Raw genomic sequence first — 7216 nt, forward strand, 5'->3', positions numbered from 1 at the left:
AAATTTTCTTAATATCTTTTTAATAGCAAAAGTTTTTCATTTTTATCAAGTCTAATTCATGAATTTTTCATCAAGTTTTGATCAATTTATTGTTTGTGCTTTTTGTGTCATATCTAAAAAAATCTTTGCTAACCCAAGATCACAAATATTTTCTTCTATGCTGTCTTTTAGACTTTTTTTTTTTTATAGTTTTCTCTCTCACATTTAAGTTTATGCTCCACTTAAAGTTAATTTTTGCAAGTAGTATAAAGGTCAAGGTTTGATTTTTTGCGTATGAATATAGGTTATTCTACCACCATTTATTTGAAAAGATTATCCTTTCCTCATTCAACCTTAATTTTTCTAAAATGTGTTTTCCAAAACACATGAAATTTAGTGTCTAATTGGGTATGTAGCAAGAAAGAAGGAGCCACTAATGATTAAAGTTTTAAGGCCTGGAAGCTAAACGTAGATGGAATCCTGGATAGAAGTAAGTTGGAACACAGTTGTCTGGTTTGGAAAGGTTTGGTTTACACATGCTAAGTTGGAGCTAGTAAGACGTGCTAATGGAAATTTCCAGCAGATGGTTAGAAATTCAAGGAAATGAACCACATTACAGATGTTTAAGAGTTAACTATGCATTTTAAGATAATAGTTGAAGCCATAGTAAATGAACTCTGGCAGGGAAAAAGAGAGATGACCCATAACTAAACACTGGGCAATGTTCACTTGTAAGGGTGACAGAAGAATTAAAGCTGGAAAAATACAAAAATAATTAAAACAAGGATATAAAGAAAACCTAGTCAGCATAATTTGTGGAGGAAAAGAGGAAAGAGATACAAGAAAGAACTGGTGAACAATATCAAATGCAAGAGAGTTAAATAAAAAAAAATCCAGTGAATTTAATGTTTAGGGGACAATTATAATTTGTAAATGTAAAAAATTATCATTGTAGAAAACCAGGCTTTACTTAAAAGAAATATGTTGAAATTTCTATCAGTTAAGCAGTACACAATGTAAACTTCATTCCATTATTTACTTCCAAAAAGAACATTGATCTTAAAATACAGCTTTAGCAAAGTATATTCCAAACCAACAAAAGTTAACATATTTCAGCCATTTTTCATTTGCTAATTGTCACAAAGGATTTTTCCTAGTAAAAATTTACAAGACCACAACAAACAAGTTTTCATGTTTAAAAAAAAAATCACTTCTTAAAATCCCCTAATTTTCCTAAATATGTCTGATAGAAATAAAAGATAATGATGGGATAATGTACATATTTCGCTATAGGATTTTGCATACAATTTAAGCAGAAATGTCATTTATCTAAAAAAATAAACAGTAATAAGCCTTTCACACCAAACTAAGGTTTCCATACAATCCTATAACAATTATCTAACAGATGCATTAAAATGTTGTTCTAACCAGACATTGAAAGAGCTCCCTCTTGACTATGGTAATAGAACACATTTTAAAACAGTAATGAGCATAGTATATGCCATAACTAAAACATGAGATTTACCAAAGATATATTTTTAATCATTTCTAACTTTGTCCTACTATTCTGATTAGATTAGATTGTAACATCTTTAATAGTAAACTGACAAGTCAAAGACACTAATAAGAATTCTCCTGATAATGACTTCCAGCCAAAGAACACCGGGAACAACCTTCCCTGGTGGTCTAGTGGTTAGGATTCGGTGTGCTCTCTCTCTCTCTCTCAAAGACCACCAGGAACAATACTTTTTTCAGGATATTATTAATATTACCAGGTATTTTTCCCAAGTAGCCATTTATAGCATGCAGATGATAAACAGTTTTCAGGAAAACAGTTTAAGCGAAAAATCTGGATTTGAAATTCATTTCCATCATTTTACTGACCTCCAATATGTTCCTTAACCTCTCTATTGCCTCAGTCTCTTCATTTATAAAATGGAAATACTATCTACTTCAGAGTTGTTATGAACAAAAACCAAAATAATGTATATAAAATGTAAAACACAGAACCTAACACTTAGAAATCTATAAATCAGCTATTTTAGTAATTATTGTATTTTCATAGTCTTTGGATGTACATTATCATTTAAAGACAAAGCCACCAAACATATGGTATGCTGGGATTTAAATCACCAGTAGTTGATACTTGGTTATCATAATCTAAACTAACATCTCTTGAACTTTGGCTCTATCTGCTTAACACAAAGATAGAAATATAAGCAAACCAAAACATAACCATTCGGCTAAGTCTGGGCAAATCATAAAAACCGAGCAGACCCAGTAAAATCTGAGTATGCCTGATCTCTTCCCTCACAAAAAGATGGGAAAATGTTGCTCCTATCCTCTTCCCTCTCTAGGAGTGGAGTGCAAATTTCCTCCCCACTATGGAAGCATGAGAAACAGAAAATATCTCCCCTCCTAAGGCAGGATATTGTGCTAGATGCTAGGCGGATCAAAGGAACAAAACATAATCCTTGTTCTCAAATTTGGCCAAGATAATGCCCCCTGCCACCGTGGCTCACAGTCTAGCCAGACTGGGGTTTAAGAGTCGAACGTGAGATACCCATAAAGGATACACTGGAGATATCAAGGAAACATGTTGAATACGTCTAGAACTAAGGATAGAACCCAGGCCGGAAACAGGGATTTTCCGGTGTTTAAAATAATCACTAAAGCTGTGGGAGTAGAGTTTTGCCTGGAAAAAGAGACCCTAGAGGAGAACAGGACCTAGGACAGAATCTCAGGGAGTGGTAACATACACGGGGTTAAGGGAGAAGCCTGTGACAGAGCCTTGGAAGAGAGGGAGGGATAAAGTGACCAGGACAATGTTTCTCACTTCTCAATCATCCAGAGATATTTCCACCAAATGAAAAGTTTTTAATCTTTCTCCTGGCAGATGACATCCACATGAGCAACTAACTCTCTCAATTTTGACAAATTCCCCTAAATGTTGCTATGAAGTAAATACTGTTGCTTGGGGAAGAGGGGAAGATTGGGGGATAGGACACAAAAAGAGTGAATAAATATATAAAATCATGTTGAAGTCTTTTAAGAGCTATTAATAATATATCAATAATGGTGATTAAGGGTACTAGCGTAAATTAGATGGCCTTTGGGTTATCCAAAATTGACAAAATACTTGCTCAAACACCTGTCTGCCACCCAGGAAAGCACATCAGAATATAAATTAGAATTACGTTAAAAAGATAATCTGAAATCTGCTCAAATGTGTAATAGTTAAGTCACATTTGTCTGAAAATTTCATTTGAGAAAACTGTACGTAAAGTATCCGGTTTCAGCGGGGCAGAGTGGCTCACGCCTGTAATCCTAGCACTCTGGAAGGCCGAGGTGGGAGGATGGCTTGAGGTCTGGAGTTCAAGAGCAGCCTGAGCAAGAGCAAGACCCAATCTCTACTAACTAAAACAAACTAACTAAGCCAGACAACTAAAAATAGAAAAAATTAGCCGAGCATGGTAGCACATGCCTGAAGTCGCAGCTACTCAGGAGAGTGAAGCAGGAGGATTGCTTGAGTTCAGGAGTTTGAGGTTGCTGTGAGCTAGGCTGACGCCATGGCACTCTAGCTTGGGCAACAGAGCGAGACTCTGTCTCAAAAAATAAATAAATAAATAAATAATAAAGTATCCTGTTTCAATTTATCTTGTCTAAACTCACCCTTTCCCTCTCAGAAGGTGCAGTAGGAGACCCAAAACTTGACCCCTACGGAACATTTCAACAGATATTTAACACATTGACTGCCACACTAGAAAAAAATTTTTTTTCCTTGGGGCCACGGTGTTTTATTACGAAAATAGGATAAAAACTTCAGCAACAAAACAATCCTTTCTAATTTAATGAAAAATTTGTTATTTTTTATTCTTTTCTGTGCCCATAGGTATGGTAAATAAGGTAAAGAGATGTGTGAGTTACATATCTTTCACGGGGCCCCGGGCTCAAAGCTAGAGTGAGTTAAATACAACTCACGTGGTAGTTAACGTGTTAATCACTAGAAAGGCAGTAACCTCCTAGCCAGAAGAATCATACGGAGAAAAGCAAGCATCTTAACACTTTGCATGGAATTCCCTTTTGCTTGACAACCATTTGAAGTCATTCTTTCATATAAAATAGAACCTCTCTGAGAATAATTGGCTTTTTACAAACTCATATTGGTTGCTTTTAGGCCGTTGCATTTTCCAAAGTGTTTGGAAACTAAGTGGTGGAGCACTTTGGAATTTAGTCTTCCTTGAAAGCCGACTTAAGCATCTTAATCCCACAATCCTGAGAGCCAACCTCTCTCAAAAGACGAGTCCCATTACTAACATTTACTGAAAATTGGATTCAAGTCCCAGATACGAATCCTAAAATCAAGGCAGTTAGAAGAGTTTCAAGCTCAAGGACCCTGGCAATCACAGGGGGAAAATAAGATAATAATAGCACCGAGCCATGGAGAAGATTAAGTAAATTTTACTTGCAAAGAATAGCGCAGGGAAGAACACCTTGGCGCACAAGCACTCAAATGTTAAACAATAACAGCACCGAGGAGGAAAGACGCTCGGGGAGGGCCAGCGGAGCAGCTGGGGCCCGTTAAGGCGCACAGGAACGAAGGCACCGCTAGTCTCCCGGCGCTGGGGGCGGCTGACTCCTTAGGAAGCGTCAACGCGTTGTCAGGCAACCGGCTCTCAACATACCGGCGACACCGGTGGCCCGAGACTTCGGACCGCTTAACCAGGGTACCGCCCCCACCCCGGCGGCTGCGAGACCCCCACCCACACCGAACTCCCGCCCCAGCCCCCGTAAGCACGTCACCACCGCCTGCCTAGCGGCCGCGAGACCCCCAACCCTCCAACCTTATAACTTGAGCACCTCCCCCGTCCCGCCCAGCAACCACAAGACCCCCCACCGAGAAGAAACCCACCCCCACCCCCAGCCCCTGTAGCTCCAGCACGGCGGCCCGGGCTGCCTGCCTCGACACCTCCGCCCCCAGGAGCCCCTGCCCAACTCGGGGCCGCGAATGCAGCCCTGGGACCCAGCCAGGCCACACCCTGCCAGGCACTCCCCACCCGCAGCCAGCCGACTCTTACTTAGGAAAGCGGGCTCGAGTCTGGGGAAACACACGGCGCTCTGGCGAGGTTCTTAGCAGTCCGAAAGGCGGCGGCGGCCACCCAAGCGGGAACAGTGTGACAGACAGCCAGGCCCGGGCTCCGCCCCTCAGGCCGAGCCCTCCGCCCGCCCTCCGTCAACTGCCGGGCACGGCCCCGCCCCCACTGCGGCTGAAGGGGGAGGGGAGCGGCGGGGGGCGCCCCCTGCCGTCCCGGAGGCCGCATAGCGCGCAGCTCCTAGCCGGGCTCGTCCGCACTCTGGCTTGGGGACTCCGCAAACTCGTTCGACCTGCTGCGCCCGGGGACTGTTAAGCCCTGGGAGCCACTTCGGCTAAATCGATTCCAGCCCCTAAAACCCTTCCATGCACCGGCCAGCGTGGGAAGAATCTCAGAGCCTGGAAAGAAAAAAGGGGAGGAGTGGCAGTGGCATACCTCTCAGCACATTACTCCTAGCCCAGGAGTCTAGTCAACATTGGGTACTGGGCTTTATTACCATTTTCAACATGTTATTCAGTTACCCCAATTTTGAACGACATATGCTACCACTGAAAAAGAGATCTCCAGCCTTCCAAGAGAATGGAACTGAGGGTAGTAATATATTCTAAGAGCCCTAATTTATCCTAAATTACTTCGTAAGGCGGTTTTAAAGGCAAATTTTCTTCAGCTGGAAGTCAATGTCAAAACCACAGGCTGTAGTGTGGATTCGATAATTCTAATGTTTTTGTTTTAACTATCACGCACCACACTAATAGTGAAGGATACAATGCAGAGGGAGGGTAGTGTCCTGAACTCTTAAGCTTACAGTGAAAGGGAAAATAACGTATAAACAATACGTTATTACAATGCATCCTAACTATTATAATTGCACCTACAAAGACTTAGAGACACAGAGGAAAAAAATGGTTACTGGAGACAGTCAAGAAAGAGTTCATGGTAGATCTCTTTGAACAGCATTTTTAAAGATTAATATGAGCTCCCAAAATGCATGCAGACCGCATATGCAAAGCCAAAGTAAAGGTACTGGTATTGCTAGGATGAAAAGTTTCAGGGGGGACTAAGAGGTGAAGCTAAATAGGTGCATACAGACCAGACCGTGTTATTAACAGCTGTGATGCTATTTCTTTTTTGTTTCAGCTAAAAGCGTATTAAACACCTATGCTAGGTGTTAGAGATAAAACGCGGAACGGAGACGTGGTCCCTGTGTCTTGAAACTGTCGACTTTAAATCATGAGATCTACACTGGAAATTCGGAAGGGTGATGGTTACACTAAGCCAGACTACACAACTAGGCCTATATGTAACAAAACTGCACTTGTACTCCCTAAATCTCTAAAATGTTTAAAAATTATTTTAATTTTAAAAATCATAAGATCTATAAATCTAGAAAATAAAACTTTGTTATAAAGGATTATATCCTGCAGGCTGGAAAACGGAGCATCCGGCCAAAAACTGAAAGCACTTTAGAGGAAAAAAAGGGAGAGGCTGAGATTTATGCCCAGTGAAATTTAGACTCTTGTGTGGATGGAAGGATGGAACGAAGAGGAAAGAAGACCTAACACATGTAAACTAACAAATGAAATAATTAAACATCGTTTTAACTGCAGGATGAAAACAAGTTGCGAAAATTACTCCTTGGGGACAAAGGCGGTTCACAGCGGTTCTGAATATTTAACTGTAACCTATTATAAAAGCTGAGTACTAGACATTTTCAGAACACTAATGACACGTAATACATACACAGACGTTAACTTTTACAAACACGCCAAAAGGCATAACTACAGCAACCCCAGGAACTATAGAGAATTTCCATCTGAAAACCAAGGGCCAAGCCACTAGGCGCCTGCAGGATTTTACGCATGTGCAGTTAGTCATCTTAAAGTAAAATTAGATGCCATGTTTATCTGTCCCTTATCCAGCCTCCAGAACTACTTACAGCTCAGTTTTTCCACAGACAGCCTTATTTTTAAGTCGTTCAACAAACTTATTTAATGTACCTATCCCCACACAAAAATAGTTTTCCCCATCTCACTCTTAAGTCTCCACCCACCTTTAATATGGCGGAGGCCGAGCCTGCGCAGTACAAACTGGGAAGGCTAATTCCAGTTTCTGGCATAACCTTAACTGTCCCTCCTACTTCCGGT

General features: G+C 41.0%; 1 protein-coding gene across 10 annotated transcripts in view; it reads right to left on the reverse strand.

Moving 5' to 3' along the window:
- The window catches only part of CSPP1 (centrosome and spindle pole associated protein 1), a 114467-nt gene extending 107403 nt beyond the window's left edge, over window positions 1–7064 (reverse strand). For 5 of the 10 annotated variants that reach the window (XR_006737144.1, XR_006737145.1, XM_045560550.1 and 2 more), the window contains exon 1: window positions 5058–5138. The gene's annotated coding sequence lies outside the window, so the exon portion shown is untranslated. Of the gene's footprint in view, window positions 1–5057; window positions 5181–7008 lie in introns of those variants that run through there. The other 5 variants (XM_045560552.1, XM_045560551.1, XM_045560549.1 and 2 more) reach the window with 4 other exon arrangements.
- Between the last annotated feature and the right edge of the window lie 152 nt (window positions 7065–7216).

Source organism: Lemur catta, chromosome 9 (assembly GCF_020740605.2).
Source record: "Lemur catta isolate mLemCat1 chromosome 9, mLemCat1.pri, whole genome shotgun sequence".
Taxonomy (NCBI): Eukaryota; Metazoa; Chordata; class Mammalia; order Primates; family Lemuridae; genus Lemur; species Lemur catta.